Source organism: Giraffa tippelskirchi, chromosome 3 (genome assembly GCF_054371585.1).
Source record: "Giraffa tippelskirchi isolate mGirTip1 chromosome 3, T2T-mGirTip1v1.2.pri, whole genome shotgun sequence".
Classification (NCBI taxonomy): domain Eukaryota; kingdom Metazoa; phylum Chordata; class Mammalia; order Artiodactyla; family Giraffidae; genus Giraffa; species Giraffa tippelskirchi.
Window position 1 is genome coordinate 32451592 of NC_137277.1, and position 18506 is coordinate 32470097.

The 18506-nt window shown below is 46.4% G+C and overlaps 1 long non-coding RNA gene across 1 annotated transcript in view; it reads right to left on the reverse strand.

Moving 5' to 3' along the window:
- LOC145542251 (uncharacterized) overlaps positions 1 to 18506 on the reverse strand; it is a 209883-nt gene that overhangs the window by 188971 nt on the left and 2406 nt on the right. Inside the window, exon 2 of the long non-coding RNA XR_014079724.1 lies at positions 9700 to 9774. This is a non-coding gene — a long non-coding RNA (uncharacterized LOC145542251). The remainder of the gene's footprint in view (positions 1 to 9699; positions 9775 to 18506) is intronic.

An 18506-nucleotide genomic window follows, 5' to 3' on the forward strand; every position in this document is an offset into this window, starting at 1 on the left:
CAGAAATTCCTGATGAGTATCTGCATCTGATGATATTTCACCTCTGTCTGAAAGTTCATATCTGCTGTATCTTGATGCTGAAGACTTTATTTCAGCAAATGTTGAAAGATTAAAAGACAACAGAGTCTTTCAAACATGATCAAGGGGGAAAAAAAAAAAACATGATCAAGGAATGAGAACCTATTAAAAAAAAAAAAAAACAACCAAAGAGATTTGAAAACAGAACAAAACGTAATTTCCAGAAGTCAGATGTAGACTCACTAGAATGAAAAACATGATGGACGTGCACTGGGTAAGGCTCAACAGTCACAGGAAGAGATCTGACAATGATTCAATCCATTGAAACAGGAGGGTGCATTTTGCTCTGGTGTAATAGGCTGAGCTGAGCAGGGTCACAGGTCCCCTCCATCTTGCTTCTCATCCATCCCCTAAGACATTAACATCATCTGGTCATGGGTACAGATGACAAAATAGTTTTTTCTTCCAATCCTTTTTAAACTATTACTTCTATAAAATACCTCCCCCTCAAAAAAAAAAAAAAAATGAATGACTTTAAAAATGATTACATGCTCAGGTATTGTGACCAGGCTGAATTGTTATAAAGAGTTGAAATGCTTTTCCCTCCATTTTTTAACTAATCCCATTGTAAGCCATGTGTTTATGGACTGTGGAGCTTTACCCACTTTTTGTCTTACAAAGAGGAGACAGGCTGTGGAAGAGACATGCCCCCTGTCCAGACCACATCCACTGACATCAACTGAAGGCTCAGTGACCCAGCCACACCAACTGTAAAGCTGTCTGGGAAATGCCACAGAGCTGAGGAGGCAGGTGTCCAACCACAGTCCTATTAACACAAAAGAAGGAGAGAATGATTTATTGCATACAGCTAGTGGTCTCCATCACAAATGGGTTACAAAGCATATTGGATGGAGTACATCAGAATCTCAGTGAACTGAAGGATGGAACCAAAGACATTATCCAGAAGACCCTCTAAAGACAAAGAAATGGAAACATAAAAGACATGCTACGAGTCTTGGAAAAGGCCCAATGGAACGGGAAAGACACAATATTTAAAACAATATAGACCAAGAATCTTCTAAAATTGTTGAGAGATTCATGAAACACAGTGAATCCCATACTGGGTGCTGTTGCAAAGGCTTTATGTATTAACACAGTCAGTGCGCACAAGGGAAGGTATTCTTATCACTCTTTTACAGAGGGGGATGTTCAAGGCTCAGAGAGGTTAAGTGATTTGCCCAATGTCACACAGCTATCAGGAGATTTCCCAGATGGCACTAGTGGTTAAGAACCCACGTCCCAATAGGAGATGTAAGAGACCCAGGCTGAATCCCTGGGTCAGGAAGATCCCCTGGAGAAAGAAATGCCAACCCACTCCAGTATTCTTGCCTGGAAAAGTCCATGGAAAGAGGAGCGTGGCGGGCTACAGTCCATGGGGTCGCAAAGAGACACGACTGAAGTAACTTAACACACACAGCTATCAAGGAGCAAAGGTGAGTTTCAAGAGTCTCTAACCACAGAATTCTATTAACTCATGAAAATTCTGTTTTGTTTTAATAACAGTAACAAAGGCAATGATTTCAAAAATATACTAAACATTTTTATTTACGTCTAATTTTTTACTTTAAAACTTACCCTAGGTCAATAGACCTAAATATAACTCCATCCCAAAGACTAAATTCATTCTACTGGGAAATATGGTAAAATTGGTGTCCATTTTCATAAATATTTTCCAGAAATCCACCGCCAAAATAACAATACATTTTTTTTTTTAAATAGAGAACTTCATTCACAGTGAAATTGGGAGCCAGCTCAGGTCTGACACCACAAACCCTGAAGCCTCGAGAACAGGCACTGTCTGTGTTCATCTAGTAATTAGACAGACCACAGAGCCAGGTCACTTTTGCACTGTTGTTCTCAGCAAGCACACTAAGACCCCACCGCCTGCAGCCCGGGAGGTGTTTCAAGAAGCCATCATGCTCTGCATGCCAGAAGAGAGACAGGGACACTTGACCACCTTCCTCCTTCCCACTTTCTCTCTCTTCTCTGGGTTCCTCTCTCCATCCCAAGCCATGCAACAGGGAGAGGACAGGCCTCCTAGTTCGGACTCCCTTACTAAGAAGCTGTGCACCCCCAGGAAAGTCACTCTACCTCTCTGGACCTCAGCATCCTCACCTGCAGATGAGAGGCCTGATTTGCATCAGCGATTTTTAGACCTTTCTGGGACTCCAATCTTTTTCTCCTTACAAAACCTGCTCCCGAAACTGCACATGTGCAAAGGGAACTGGGATCAGGTCACAGGAGCTGAACCAGAGAGGCAAGGGCCTTGCCCACCGAGCCATGCCATCCCATCCCAGAGGCTGAGCATGAAAACCCTCAGACTCCTCGGAGTGGTTTGGAAATCACCCAACTCTGTGATCTCTGACATCCTGTCCAGCTGTAATAGCTGCTGGTTCTCTCAGGAGCCAGACAGCGGTCTGGGCTCTCTTCTTTTGAGAAGAGCTGTCCGGAGGGTTGGGGAGGAGGAGGGTGGGGGGAGGGAAGGGAGAAAGAAAAAGCTCAAGGAGCATTCAAACCAGAGCTCCAAGTTACAACTGCCTCTGCTTAGTGAATAATTAACATGAGGTAACTAAATAAGACATTTATTAACAAGAATTATGCAGGCATATCCCTTTCATGCCCCATGCCATTAAACTGTCTTGCCAAGAAAGGGCCATTTGCAGCCATGGGTCTCACCTGGGGGGCAGGCGGAGGGGAAGCCAAGAAGCCCATCCCTCCTGGGCCCTGGAGACAGCTCTGGCTTAAACCAAACAAACGTGTCAGCATCGTGCTTCTCCACCTGAAAATTTATATCAGCCCCCTGGGCAAGCCAATCTGAAGGATACCAGCAATCTGGAAACATGGAACAGGATCAAAAAGCCTCTTCTGTCCTGAGGGGCCACACAATAAAAAAAGGTTTCTTTGCTTGGGCCATAAGAAAAGGATTCCTTCAAGAGCTCAAGCTGACATTTTCATGAGAAAACAAATTGGGACAGTTGCATTTACTGCTTGCAGTTTCTGCTTGACCTGGAGAGAGAATGCAGCAATGTCTGGGCAGACGGCTCCCCCACCTCCCCAGCCACAGCTGTTACCTCACACTTGCCTTTTTCTCTTCCCTATATATCCCTCGGGGGCCTCAAACATTCTTCTGTTTATTTGGGGTAATTTGGAGAGCGGGAATTGGGTCTATCTGCCATGTGTTTTTTCTCAATGTCGGTAGCAAAGTAATTCTTACACTTAAGTGGCCCCGAGGGCTGTTAAGATGACAGTGCAGTGACGTTGCAGAGAGGAGCCCAGCTGGGAGGAGCGGTCCCTTCCTGAGTCACTTCTGCTCCTGCGGGACCCCAGGCCTCCCCCCATGATCCCGGTGCCCCCGCCACTTGTCCCCATCACCTGGTGCTGCTCCACTCTCAAACTTTTACACTCATTGTATTCACTGTACTCCATCAAATCCGAGATCTCACTGATTCTGGATTCTTTTCTATAACTTTGCTGTTGTTGTTCAGTTGCTTAGTCGTGTTTGACTCTTCACAACCCCATGGACTGCAACAGGCCAGGCTCCTCTGTCCTTCACTATCTCCAGGAGCTTGTCAAATTCATGTCCATTGATTTGGTGATGTTATCTAACCACCTCATTCTCTGTTGCCCCCTTCTCCTTTTGCCTTCAATCTTTCCCAGCATTAGAGTCTTTTCCAATGAGTCGGCTCTTCATATCAGGTGGCCAAAGTACTGCAGCTTCAGCATCAGCCCTTCCAATGAATATTTAGGGTTGATTTCCTTTAAGATTGACTGGTTTGATCTCCCTGCAGTCCAAGGGACTCTCAAACTGTGGTCTTCTCCAGCACCACAGTTCGAAAGCATCAGTTTCTCAGTGCTTAACCTTCTTTATGGTGCAACTCTCACATCCGTACATGACTATCGGAAAAACCACAGCTTTGACTATGTGGAACTTTGTCGGCAAAGTGATGTCTCTGCTTTTCAATACACTGTCTAGGTTTGTCATAGCTTTCCTTCCAAAGAGCAAGCATCTTTTAATTTCATGGCTGCAGTCCCCGTCCGCAGTGATTTTAGAGCCCCCCAAAATAAAATGTCACTGCTTCTAGATTTTCCCCTTATGTTTGCCATGAAGTGATGGGACTGGATGCCATGATCTTAGTTTTTTGAATGTTGAGCTTTAAGCCAGCTTTTCCACTCTCCTCTTTCACCCTCATCAAGGGGCTCTTTAGTTTCTCTTTGCTTTCTGCCATTAGAGTGGCATCATACGCATATCTGAGGCTGCTGATATTTCTCCCGGCAATCTTGATTCAAAGAAATACAAATTCCTGCCTATGGAATTTTGACGCTAAGTCTTCTTATTCATTCTTCTTGAGAATGGTTATGTCATACTTATTATGAGGCATTCTTTTAGGCTTAGTTACATGTAAGACTGGGTTGTTTTCTTGTGCATACAAATGAACATCTGTGCTCCATTAATTGATGGTGCTGTTTCTACAATCTCTCCATGTTGGGAGGCCAGTTCTTCTGAGTTGCTTTTCAGCTCTGAGTCATCGGGAAAATAGATTACAACAAAGGTATGATATGGTGTGATGTGATCTATAATAGGTAGTCATGAGTTAAATCAAAGGAGATAAAGCAGGGAGATAGTATTAAATTTAAAAGAGCGGTTGTCGAATGGCTTCAGGAAAATTTCTCAGAGTAGGCGACATCTGAACTGACCTCTAAGTAAAAAGAGGAAGGCTGTAAAGGCACCAGATGGAACAGCTTCCCAGGGGGCAGAAAGCAAAGGTCCAGAGAAGGATTGTGGGGTATCTGAGGGACAAAGGGCTGGAGTGAGAGAAGCACGTGGGCAAGGAGAGTGGTCCCGACTGAGCGAGGGGAGGGAGGCAGCCAGAGGAGAGTTGTGTGTGTGGCCTGCAGCCACTTGAGAAACTCTGGGCCAGTTAGACTGGCTGGTGGTCCTGGCATGTTCTCCAGAGCCCTTTACCTTGATGGCTGCTTCCTCAGGGATCTAGAGCGGGTGCCCAAACAGGACCAGGAGTGAGCCCCCCACTCTCTTCCCCTGGCCTGGTCATCCTTCACCTGCATCGCCACCTACCCAGAGCTCCTCAGGGCAGGTGTGTTTGTGCTCTGAGGAACCTTCTCACCATAAACCCTGAACAAGAAGGGCACGCAGGGCAGGATGCCTGCAAGGAAGCCCTTTTCCTTCTTCCCTTTTCCCAGTCAGTCTTTCTCAGTGGGACTCCAGTGCTGGGTGAAACTTCAAGGGGAAGTGACAGACCCCCGTCCTCCGTCTGGATGGGAAAGGCGCAGACACACGAGGTAAGAGAGCCCGGGGTCTCCGAAGTCAGTCAGTCGGCCTCCGGGGCCTCAGCGCAGCCCCTGGGAGTAGATGACGGTATCACGTCTATATCCAGCCCGGGCTGCTTCAAGAGTCTGCTATGACTTCAGACGCAGAGACTGGGCTCATATTTCCACTGAGGGGCCAAGAATGGTGCTGAGGGTGCAGGACCAACTGACACTAAGGTGAGCTCTGCTTTTGGAAGACGCTACCAGGCTTGCACACGGGCTTATGTGTTCTTTCAGTTTTCAAATGATTCCAAACAAACCCAAATTTATATTTCTATATTTAGCGGCCCCTAGTTTGATTCTGATCCTGTCTGGAGGCTGTGTGGCCTTCTGCCAAGGATGAAATTAGTCTGTGGGCTATCTGTTGCTCTGAGCTCACCCGTGGTCGTGGGGTATTTTTAGCAACTGTAATATAACAGTGGTAGGATGGTGCATTTGGGGGACTTTGTGATCTCTAATAAGTGTAAAAGCATCCTCCTTTATTAACCCCATAAATACCACAGACCTCTGTAGTAAGAGAGAAATAGACTGGGTTCCTGATTACAGAGACAGGTGAGACCAGAGTACGTCCATGTAGAAAACCTCCTCTACAGAGCACATTCTCAGGGTGGGTTCAGCAAAGGGCATCTCCTTCCCCACATCAGAAAAGAGATGAGGAAGAAGTCGGGGATGTGGGTTAGAGCCCTTTGGAAAAGAGCCACACCTGTGTGCCCGGAACAATCCGCTTATTGCATGAAAAGCCTCCCCTGTCAGCCTATACCCAGCCCCACTGGGCTCCCTTGTCCCCTGAGCTCACCCTGCTCAGGCCCACCTCCCTGGCTCTCCACATACCATGCCTTCTCTTGGGGCGCTCTGTCCTCACCCCACCTGCCGAGGCCCTGCTCAAGACCACGCTCCCCACTTCAGCTCATTGATTATAACAAATACACCACACGTAGGTCAGAGGTTACTGGAAGGGGTCACTGGGTGTGGGGTACATGGGAACCCTCTGCACTATTTTTGAAGCTTTTCTGTAAATCTGAAACTTCTGTAAAATAAAAGGTTTATTAGATATACTACAGTCCATGGGGTCATAAAGAGTAGGACACGACTGAAGGAACTTAGCATTAGACACACGCACGCACGCACAACTCTACCACCCCGCTGCTTCATTGCTATTTAAGAACAGGACAGGCCCGCCACAGTTAACCCTGCTGAAAATGAGTTCCATAGATAGTCAGTGCCAAACACAGCCACCTCAGGAGGGCACAGAAAACCCCAGAGCCCAGTGACCAGGCTGTCCCTGGGGGCAAACCCTCTCGTCCACTCCAATCCCGTGTGTACATATGCTCAGTCGTGTCTGACTCTTTGCGACCCTATGGGCTGTACCCACCAGGCTCCTCTGTCCATGGGATTCTCCAGGCAAAAATACTGGAGTGGGTTGCCATGCCCTCCTGCAGGGGATCTTCCTGACCCAGGGATCAAAGCCGTGTCTGGCGGGTTGTTTACCAGCAGTGCCACCTGGGTAGCCCTGTTTGTAGGGTAGGAGAATGTTCATAAGGAACTTGTGAACTGTTTTCCAGAGTGGTCAGACGAGTTTGCACTCCCACGGCCTCTGAGCCAAACTGGGAGGAAGATGAGGATGAGAAGGACCCCTGGGCACATGTGATGTGAGATGGAGCGAGAGAGTCACCTGTCCTCTTATGATTTCCTTTAGGAAGATGAGGCAGAGCTGAAGTACAGAGCAAACCAATATCAACTGTCTGAACCCAAACCAAAGGCAGGGCTTCGTGGAGGGTGGGGGGGGCCGTGTCTCAACACATCTTAAATGCAAGAGAAGGCTGTTTTCTTACTCCAAGCTCACCTTCTTCATCCGTGTGCTTACTGTTAGGCAAGCGGAATCACAAATATTTAGGAAACAAGAGGATGGGGACTATTTTACAGACACTTCCTCATGAGGGAATTGAGTGAATCAATTGAGTATTTGATTCATTTTTGCCTGGTTTGTTTAAAATTCATTAGATGGGGGATGGAGGGCCCCAAGAAACCCAACAATTCTGTAAAATGCTGGAGGAAACACAAAGAGCAGTGGAGCGTCCTGCAGAAGGGTCCCCTGCAAGTCCCTCGCTGACTTCATTGGCTGTGGGGCTGTGATCACACAGGCAGAGGAAAGAGAGTGTCACGGGCTGGACGGGGCTGGGGTGGGGGACGCGGGCCGGTCTGAGGCCTGGTTGACTGCTGCTTGTGGTTGCAGGTGGTCAGGCCAGAATCAGCAGGTGGCTGCAGGATCCGAATGTAGACAGACTACCAGGGGCTGGGGCAGGGCCTCTCAGTGTCCGCACCACAGAGCAGCAAGGCTCCCACTGTGGACGCAAGGGTCTAGGGGGCTCCTGGCTCTTCTCTCTGCCTTCAACTAAAGCAACTCTTGCTTTGTAAAAGCATTTTCTTTCCAAAAAAAAGAATTTGAAAATGTGTAGTTTAGAACTAGGTCCCCAAATCAAGCCTCTACAGAGGGAGTCAGGTAACATACATGTGATGTCATGGGACCGTCTGGAGCTGGGAGGACTGTGTGTGGAGTGTGTCAGGAATCTTCCACCTTCCTACATGGTGCCTCTGTCTAAATATGAGAAGCTGTAACTCTCGACCAAAAGAGGAAGATGTGTCCACCCACGTCGGGACAGAGTGTGTGTCCAGGGGAGCACTTAGGCGCTGCCTGGGGGGTCTGCCCAGGAAGGCATGAGGACTCCACTAGAGAGGGGGTGTTAGACTGCACCCTTAAGGGCAGAGGATGAGGTGGTTGGATGGCATCACTGACTCAATGGACATGAGTTAGAACAAACTCTGGGAGATGGGGGAGGACAGGGAAGCCTAGCATGCTGCTGTCCAGGGGGTAACAAAGAGTCAGACAGGAGTTAGCAACTGAACAACAACAAGCCAACTCCAGAGGGGAGGAGCTGGGGACAAGGAAAAGTCAAAGAGGAACCTTCTTGGAGTTTGGGCGAGAGGGAACTAAATGGTCCTATAACCTAGTTGTGGACTAGAGAAGGAGGAGCCATTTGGAAGCAAAGTCAGGAGTTGCGTTTCAGATGGGTTGGATTTTGAGTTGCTGTCGGCAGGGCATTCTCGGGAAGACGTCTGAGAGGCAGCGCTAAGTTCTGGTCTTGAACCCCAGAGAGGTCAGGGCTGGTGCGAGGGAGGCCCCTTCTCCCAGCTCAACAGCCTCCTCCCGGGAACAACTCCAGCAGGAGGCATTCATCCACCCTTGGAAAATTCTCCCAGTTATCTGTTAGCCCAGCTTAGCGGTAGAGGAGAAAAATGGATCTTCTTTTAACGTTTTCATTACGTTCATTCTAAAATTATACTCTCCTGATTTCCAAGGACTTCCAGGGCTTGGTGTTGATACATCACCACATAACTTCACCCTCTGTATATAATGCGGAATTACTTTCACCTCATCCAGGGCTCACTCCTGACACCGGATGTCAAACAGAAATAGAACATGCGTCTCCTGCATCTGGGGCTGAAACCTTACAGAGAATGCTGTGGGCTGCCATAAATAACCTCCGATGGCCCTGGAGAGGAGCTGGCCGTGCAGGCAGGGGAGGGTCACTGTAGATTTATGGCAGCAGGTCTGAAGGGCCCGGGGCGGCGGCTGGTGGCCTGCGGGAGGTCCAGGGAGCAGGCCTGAGGGGGGACAGCTGGGCCTGGGACTCCTGACACCTGGGCATCTCGAGAGCCCATAACAGATGTTTCCATTTTCTGTTTTGTTTTTTTTTTTTCTAAAAGTGACTTTCACTGTCAGAAGAACTGGGGGTTTATGGAAATCTGGGTGTGCTTTCTGACAGGCACGTTCAAGCCTGATACCGAGAACACAGAGACACCTTGTACTCTCGTGGCTAAGACATCCCCAGCTGGCCTTAGATGAGCGAGGCCCTCCGCCCAGGTGACAGTTCCCCACATCCCAGCTCTTGGTTCTCATTTTCTCATCTCCCGCCCCCTTGTCTTCCCTTTCCTCTCCCTCCCCACCCTCCCCATCACCTCTTAGTGTTCCTACGTGAACCCCCTCCTGGGGGGTACGTTGCCTCTCAAGCCCTTTATTTTCTCACTTGCCAGATGAACGTATCAGACCAAGTGCTTCTCAACCTGAATGTGCAAACGGTTCCCTGAGGATGCTGTTAACATACAGGTTGTGATTTAGGATCAGGATACTGGGATGGGGTCCCAAGAACCTGTGGGTCTAACAGACTCATAGGTAATTTCAATGCTGTTAATTCCCCAACCTCACCTTAAGCAAGAAAAAGAACCAACAGATCCTACCTGCAGGCAAAGGGCTACCTGCCGACATCTCAGGCTCCAGTGGTCAATGCCACTGAGAGAACTGTGCTGGGGGTTCTGAGGAAGAGAAGAGAGTAGAAAAACCACAGAGATGATCAATGAAACTGAAAGCTGGCTCTCTGAAAGTCTGACAAAATTGACAAATCTTTAACTAGACTGACCAAACATGAAGGAGAAAAGACTTGAATAAAAATCAGGACTAAAAGAAGCAGTATGACTAATGATGTTACCAAAATTAAAAGGATTATAAGTGAAGACTCTGAGCAACCACAGACCCAAAACTTAAATTTAGATGAAATGAGTAAATTCCTGGAAAAATACAAGATATACAAAACTGATAGAAGAAATGGTAAATATAAACTGTTGTTGTTGTTTAGTTGCTAAGTCGTGTCTGACTCTTGCAACCTCATGGATTATAGCTTGTCAGATTCCTCTGTCCATGCCATTTCCCAGGCAAGAATACTGGAGTGGGTTGCTGTTCCCTTCTCCAGGGGATTTTACCAACCCAGTGATCAAACCCAGGTCTCCCACATTGCAGGCAGATTCTTTACCGTCTGAGCCACCAGGGGGAAATAAGAATAGTTGGAGAAGGTATTAATAATTACAGATATCAGCTACAATCTCAGGACCAGTGAGGACTATAATTGTTATGAGAACTATCATTGTTAGAGTGCATCTTCCTTCAGTTCAGTTCAGTCGCTCAGTCGTGTCCGACTCTTTGCGACCCCATGGACTGCAGCATGCCAGGCTTCCTTGTCCACCACCAACTCCCAGAGCTTGCTCAAATTAATGTCACTGATGCCATCCAACCATCTCATCCTCTGCCGTCCTCGTCTCCTCCTGGTTCAGTCTTTCCCAGCACCAGGGTCTTTTCCAATGAGTCATTTCTTTGAAACGGGTGGCCAAAGTATCGGAGTTTCAGCTTCAGCATCAGTCCTTCCAATGAATATTCAGGATTGATTTCCTTCAGGATGGACTGGTTGGGTCTCATTGCAGTCCAAGGGACTCTCAAGAGTCTTCTCTAACACCACAGTTCAAAAGCATCAATTCTTCGGCACTCAGCTTTCTTTACAGTCCAACTCTCACATCCATCTTCCTTACTGTTATGAATATGTCTGTGTGTATGTATCAACTATTTTTGTTCTCTTCTCTCTTTATCATCTAATACTGCTACTGCTAAGTCACCTCAGCCGTGTCTGACTCTGTGCAACCCCATAGATGGCACCCCAGCAGGCTCCGCCGTCCCTTGGATTCTCCAGGCAAGAACACTGGAGTAGGTTGCCATTTCCTTCTCCAATGCATGAAAGTGAAAAGTGAAAGTGAAGTCGCTCAGTTGTGTCTGACTCTTAGCGACCCCATGGACTACAGCCTACCAGGCTCCTCCATCCATGGGATTTTCCAGGCAAGAGTACTGGAGTGGGGTGCCATCGCCTTCTCTGTATCATCTAATATAGGTATATTAATAACAACTCACTTGATATCACATTATTTAAGATACAGGACATCAAGAAGAGTGGACATCACCCACAGACTTTGCATCCTGGTCTGTGGAATGGGTAAGCACATTTTTTATTATACATAGGACTGCTGTAGCACATAAGCTTATGTGGGTGCAGAACAGGTCAAGAGTTGGGCAGGGTAAAGAGTGATATTATATCAGGGTTATGGTTCAGAAACCACACGGACAATGAAGAGGGGCAAGACGATGATTTCAGTGACTGACCACGGATTTTAAGCAGGCTCTAAAGGAAGCAAGAACAGGAGAGGAGTGAGGAACAGTGAGAAGATGGTAAGATCAACGGATGGACTGGTCCATGGGATCCAAGTGCCAGGTTCCACACCCTCCTTGGCAAGCCCTGATCCCTCTTCTGCATCTTATCCTGCCCTTGCCAGAGAACTGTGCTTCCTTCTTCCCCAGAAACATCGTGAGCAGTAAGCTCCTTCCAGTTTCCTTATCTCTGCCTTCAAACATTTTCTCTTTCTCCAGCCTGCCCAGATTCCCTCTGGCCTCAGCAAGCTAGAGACCTCTCTCCTTGCAAAGAACCACCTCTCCATCTTGCTCCTTACCTGGCACATTTGATCTTCTCTTCGTTGTCCTGGTTTCTTCCCTCTTGCCTTCAGATAATCACAGATCCTCCCACATGGACAAGAATCTTCTCTTGAACTTCCGTCCTTTGCTCCTGAACACCCAGAAAGGGACCTCAACCCTGCTCCTCCTCAAGTAGTGAGTGCTGAGCGTCCACGCTGTGGACTGATGTTGGTGTCCACCCAAGACCCATGTGCTGAAACTCTCATCCCCAGTGGGAGAGAATTTGGAGGCGGCCTTTGGGAATAATGAGGGTTAATGAGGTTGTCAGGGCAGAGCCCCCGATGGGATTAGTGGAAGAGGAGATGACACAGGATCTCTGTCTGCCATGTGAGGACACAGGGAGAAGGTGGCCATGGCAAGCTAGGAGTCGGCTTGACCTTGGACTTTCCAGCCTCCAAAACTGTGAGAGAGAAAAGTTTGTGGTTGAAGTTCCCCTGGAGTCACTAAGACAGACGCTGCAATGCTCATCTTCCTCCACAATTTAGCTTCCTCTCCGGCCTTCCTCTTTCTTCCTTTCTTTGTCTACGTGTATTAGTGAATTTTCTCTTCTCCCTTTTCTTTAGTTTGCAGCTCTCTAGTTCCAAGTCTTTTCCTGATGTTACCTTGTTCTTCCAAGTCTATTCCTGCTGCTCCCCTGAGAGTCCACGCCATCACCATCAGAGATTAAAATTTTTTAATGACCTCCTGACTCAGAATCACCTCCCTCTATTCCATCCTGGATAGACAAATCTTTCTAGACCATTTGGGTCTTCTCTTGCTCAAAATCAGTTGTGCCTCACCCACAGAATTCCAGACTAGGGAGTTTGGACTTTGACCTGGAGACAAATCTCTGCAAACATGGCTCGACCTATCTTTTTAGATGTCCTTCAATCACACCCCTCAAGGACCCTTCTGCAGCTGTCTGACCTGCCTTCCACCATCTCGACACTTTCTGCACAAAGGATCACTGTCTGCTTCGTCACATCTTACTGTCTCATAGTCAGTGACTTTCCAGACAGGAGGCACTGCCTCCTGCCTCATAATACCCAGAGGCCCTGCAGGGTCTGAGTGTAGTTCATCAACATTTGCAGGGTCTTAACTCATTCCATTCACATTTAAGAACAACAACAACAAAAAGGACCCTCGTACCCTCATATGTAAGATCAAAGACAGAGCAACTGCCCACAGCAAGAGGGATTCAGTAACTTCAGGGATAAGCAGGTCAAAATCACTTTATTCCTTTCCTAGCACCCTTTGCCTCACACAGACTAGCTTCTGAAGTCTGTGTCTTTCATTCCAACAATGCGCTAAGTAAGCACTGCTCTGTGCTGGAAATAAACAACAAGAAGGGCTACCCTTGTGGAGCTAACATTCCCCAGGAGGGAGACAGACCCTGAGCAAAGTAAGTGGAATAGGTAGAATCTGGGGGGTTACATGTCATGGGAGAAGGGAAAGAAGTGGGGTGGGGTGCTGCAGTTGTGGAAAGAGTGGCAAGGGGTGACATGTGTACAGACAGGAAGGGAGGTGAGGGAGCTCTGTAGGCATCTGGGGTCAGAGCGTGGTAGATCATGGAGCCAGGCGCTGAGTGGGAGCTTCCTGAATAGTCAGTGAACAGCAAAGAGATCTGTGCGGCCAAGCTGAGAAGCCGAGTGGGGAACGAGTAGGAGACACAGTCAGAAGCATATGGAGACACCCCGGAAGGGCGGTGAGGTGGGACACAGAGGAGGTTCCTGAGCCAAGGACTGAGTGACACTACTGAGATCTGTAACAGCAGCCCTCTGCCACTCCGGAGAGTAAGCTACAGAAGAACAGACGCGGGGAGATCAGGGAGGAGCCCTGGCGACGGCCAGAGAGATGATGGTGGCGCGAGCCGCGACGGGAGCTGTCAAGGCAGGAAGAGGTGGTCGGATGCTGGATTTATCCTCAAGAGCACGGCCAACACGCTTGCTGGTGAGTTCAGTGTGGAGAATGAGAGAACGGGTTTAAAGGCAACGGGAAGGTTGGTTGAGCAAACGGAAGAATGCGGTTGCCCTAAACTAAGTCTGTTGAAGGAACAGGACAGGAGGAGATTAGCAGCTCAATTTTAAACAAGAACACGAGATGCCTCACAGGCTCCCCAGTGGAAATGTTGTGTAAGAAGTTAGATAAATGAGCCTGAAGTCCAGGAGGATGATCTAGGTGGAAACAGAAAGTGAGATTTATCCACTTACAGGGCATACTTAAAGCTTGGAAACTGGGTGAGCTCGCCAAGAGTGTGTGTGCGTGTGTGTGTCCTTACTCTTGTGTGTCAGCACGTTTCTTTTTCATAGTGCCAACTGCCTGTATGCTGTAAGAACTGTGGATATCAGGGCATGAGATGTATTCAACAATATCTGGTAACCTACTCCTTTTCAAGCACAGATCTTAATGAAATGAAAAGTACAACATGAATTCATCAGCTGAGAAACGGAGAAGGATGAGATGACTTTCAACTCTGCTCGGAACTTAGTAGGCTTGTGACTAAAGTTGACTTTTTTTAAGTGATTTGTTAATGAGCTTGTAAGTAAAAAGACTCTCATCTTTAGATTACCAGTTACTTGCACAACAGTGAGCAAATCATTTCTTTTCTCTGAGCCTCTGTTTCCCAAAATGCGAAAATGAGACCCTGAAACGAGAGGAGCCTCAACTCTGGCTCTCAGAGACAACCTCTGCTTAGCTTGCTGGGAACTTGTTTGTTTTCAGCTATCTGGCTCCCCCAAGTGGTCGATGGAATGAATGCAACTTTCATTTTGTTGTTCAGTCGCTCAGTCGTGTCTGACCCTTTGCGACCCCAAGGACTGCAGCTTGTCAGGCTTCCCTGTCCTTCACCATCTCCCAGAGCTTGCTCAAACTCATGTCCATTGAGTCAGTGACGCTATCCAACCATCTTGTCCTCTGTCGTCCCCTTCTCCTCCTGCCTTCAACCTTTCCCAGCATCAGGGTCTTTTCTAATGAGTCGGCTCTTTGCATGAGGTGGCCAAAGTATTGGAGCTTCAGCTTCAGCCATCAGTCCTTCCAATGAATATTTAGGATTGATTTCCTTTAGGATTGACTGGTTTGATCTCCTTGCAGTCCTAAGGACTCTCAAGAGTCTTCTCCAACACCACAGTTCAAAAGCATCAATTATTCCACGTTCAGCCTTCTTTATGGTCCACATCTCACACCCATACATGACTACTGGAAAAACCATAGCTTTGACTATACAGACCTTTTTTGGTAAAACAGTGCTTTAATATGCTGTCTAGGTTTGTCATAGCTTTCCTTACAAGGAGCAAGTGTCTTTTAATGTCATGGCTGCAGTCACCATCTGCAGTGATTTTGGAGCCCAAGAAAATAAAGTCTTTCACTGTTTCCATTGTTTCTCCATCTAATTGTCATGAAGTGATGGGACCAGATGCCATGAGCTTCGGTTTATGAATGTAGAGTTTTAAGCCAGTTTTTTTTCAGTCTCCTCTTTCACTTTCATCAAAAGGCTCTTTAGTTCCTCTTTGCTTTTTGCCATAGGGGTGGTATCATCTTCATATCTGAGGTTATTGATATTTCTTCCGGCAATCTTGATTCCAGCTTGTGCTTCATCCAGCTCAGCATTTCACATGATGTACTCTGCACACAAGTTAAATAAGCAGGGTGACAATATACAGCCTTGACGTACTCCTTTCCCAATTTGGAACCAGTCCACTGGTCAACCACTGTGATTACCATTTTGGATGCATTTTCTCATTAAAATTTTCACCAGAACATTGCTGCTGCTGCTGCTAAGTAGCTTCAGTCGTGTCCGACTCTGTGCGACCCCACAGACGGCAACCCACTGTAGCCTACCAGGCTCCTCCATCCATGGGATTTTCCAGGCAAGAGTACTGGAGTGGGGTGCCATTGCCTATGAGGCAGTTATTTCTTGCATTTCTAGCTCACATACTAGGAAACCAAGATACAGGACTCAAGGTGGCAACAGTAAGTGATGATCCAGGATCCAAACCCAGGCAGTCAGAGAAAAGAGAGGGAAAACTCCCCAATTCATTCTATCTTCATAACTCAATGAAGAAGAAAGACGAGGAGAAGGGAGGAGGGGAGGGGGAAGAGGAAATAGCAGCAGCAGAAGGCAAAATCTTGGAAGAAAGTTGAAGACTACAGGTCTGTAACACTCTAGATTATGGATGTGAAAATTTTACACACAACTGTGGTTATTCTTGTAATTAAATAATTGTTTAAAGGGTGGTTCGATTAAATAATGGTTTAAAGGGTTCGATCCCTGGTTTGGGAAGATCTCCTGGAGAAGGGAAAGACTACCTACTCCAGTATTCTGGCCTAGATAATTCCATGGACTGTACTGTCTATGGGGTTGCAAAGAGTCAGACGTGACTGAGCGACTTTCACTTAAAGGGTGGTTGAATATTAGAAAAATCCATAAGTAATTCACCACAGTAATAGATTAAATAAGAAAAATCATATACTCTGAAACAACCACAACATTGTTAATCAGCTATACGCCAATATAAAATAAAAAGTTTACAGCTTGGGAAAAAAAGAAAAATCAATACTGATCTCAGCAAATGCAAACACATCATTTGATAAACTTTAATCTCATTTACTAAAAAACAAAACAAACTTCATAATTCTAGATAAAAGGAAATTTTCTCACTTAGTGAAAGAATATCTACTACAACAACAAACAAAACAGGGCAAAAGTCATGCTAAATGGGGAAATGTTAGCTCCACTCTCATTACAATAAGGAATAAGACAAACATGCCTGCTATCCCCATTCTGTTTACTGTGAGATTAGAGGTTATAACCAGTATAATAAGATAATAAAAATGAAATTAAGGTTTAAGGAAAAAAAGAAAGAAATGAGACACTCATTATCTGGAGATGTTATAACCAGTTAAACAGAAAACCCCAAACAAACTATAGGCCAATGATCAGAGGGAAAAAAGGGGGAGTTCAGTAATGTGATGGGTGTAGGATTAATACATCAAAATTCAATTAATTTCTGTGCTCAGTCATGTCCATGAGACCCCATGGACTGTAGCCTGTCAGACTTCTCTGTCCATGGAATTCTCCAGGCAAGAATACTGGAGTGGGTTGCCATTTCCTTCTCCAGGGGATCTTTCTGACCCAGGGATTGAACCCACGTCTTCTGCATTGGCAGACAGGCTCTTTACCACTAAGCCACCTGTAAAGCCCATACATAATTAATTTCTATATACAAATAAAAATATAATTAAACAGTAGATCATATTATAATCATACCAGATAATCTCAACTACCTAGTAATAATCTAAAATGTGCTAGACCTCTAGAAAACATGATTTTATTGACATATTAAAGATTTAAACAAACAGAAAGATATATCATGTTTACGATGAAAGTAAAAGTGAATGTCGCTCAGTTGTGTCCAACTCTTTGCAACCCTATGGACTATATACAGTCCATGGAATTCTCCAGGCCAGAATACTGGAATGGGAAGCATTTCCCTTCTCCAGGGGATCTTCTCAACACAGTGATTGAACCCAGGTCTCCCACATTGCAGGTGGATTCTTTACCAGCTGAGCCACAAGAAAAGCCCAAGAATGCTGGAGTGGGTAGACTATCCCTTCTCCGGGGCATCTTCCCGACCCAGGAAAGCTATCAGCTGAGAAATGGAGAAGGGTGGGGTGATTTTCAACTCTGCACAGACTTAGCCATGCTCAGAACTTAGTAGGCTTATGACTAAAGCTGATTTTTTTCAAGTGATTCGTTAATGAGCTGGTAAGTAAAAAGACTCTCATCTTCAGTTACCAGTTACTTGCACAACAGTGAGCAAATCATTTCTTCTCTCTGAGCCTCTGTTTCTCAAAATGTGAAAATAAGAGCCTGGAACTAGAGGAGCCTCAACTCTCGCTCTCAGAGAGAACCTCTGCTTAACTTGCGGGTACCTTGCTTGTTTTCAGCTATCTGGCTCCCCCAAGTGGTCGATGGAATGAATGCAACTTGTTTTTTGCTGTTCAGTAATTGACCTAAAGTGACTGAGAAGGACTAAGGTATGCATTCACTGCAACTCAGGAAGAATGCAAACAGAAGTTTCAAAGAACTCGATGAGATTATTCTAAAATCAGAGAAGAGATCAACACCCGGTGTAACATCAAGAGGGGCTTCACTGACCCCTCCCTAGCAAAACTAGTGAAAATTATTTTCTTTTTTAACTTAAGCCTCTGCAAATAGTCTTAAAGGCAAAGAACACACAAACATCTAATCAGGAAAACCTACAAAAATGCAGCAAGAAAAGTGAGTCAGTGGTATTTGAATCAAGACCTGTTCACTTCCCCCCGACCCCAACACAGTTCAACAAAAGAGAGACTCCACCGCACAATGCTGCAGCCAGAGCCACAGAGTCCCTCTTCCCTGGTCCCCAGTTAGATGGCTTTCTTCCCCCAAAAGTAAGACTTGAACATTTCCCACGCTGCCCACAGCCACCTGGGCCAAGTCCCAGGTGAATGTGATCAAGACGGGTGGGCTCCCCTCCTGCAACATGAACCCTGATGGCTAGGATCCCCTCCCAGCTGAAAAGGCCACGATCACCGCAAGGAAAAGGTGAAATTATATTTCTACCTCATACCATTTTCAAAAATCAATTTCGAATGAGTTCAGAACTTGAACGTCCGAAGTAAAACTTTAAAACTTAGTATAAGATGCAGAGTTAACAGTTTCAAACCTTGCGATTAAAAT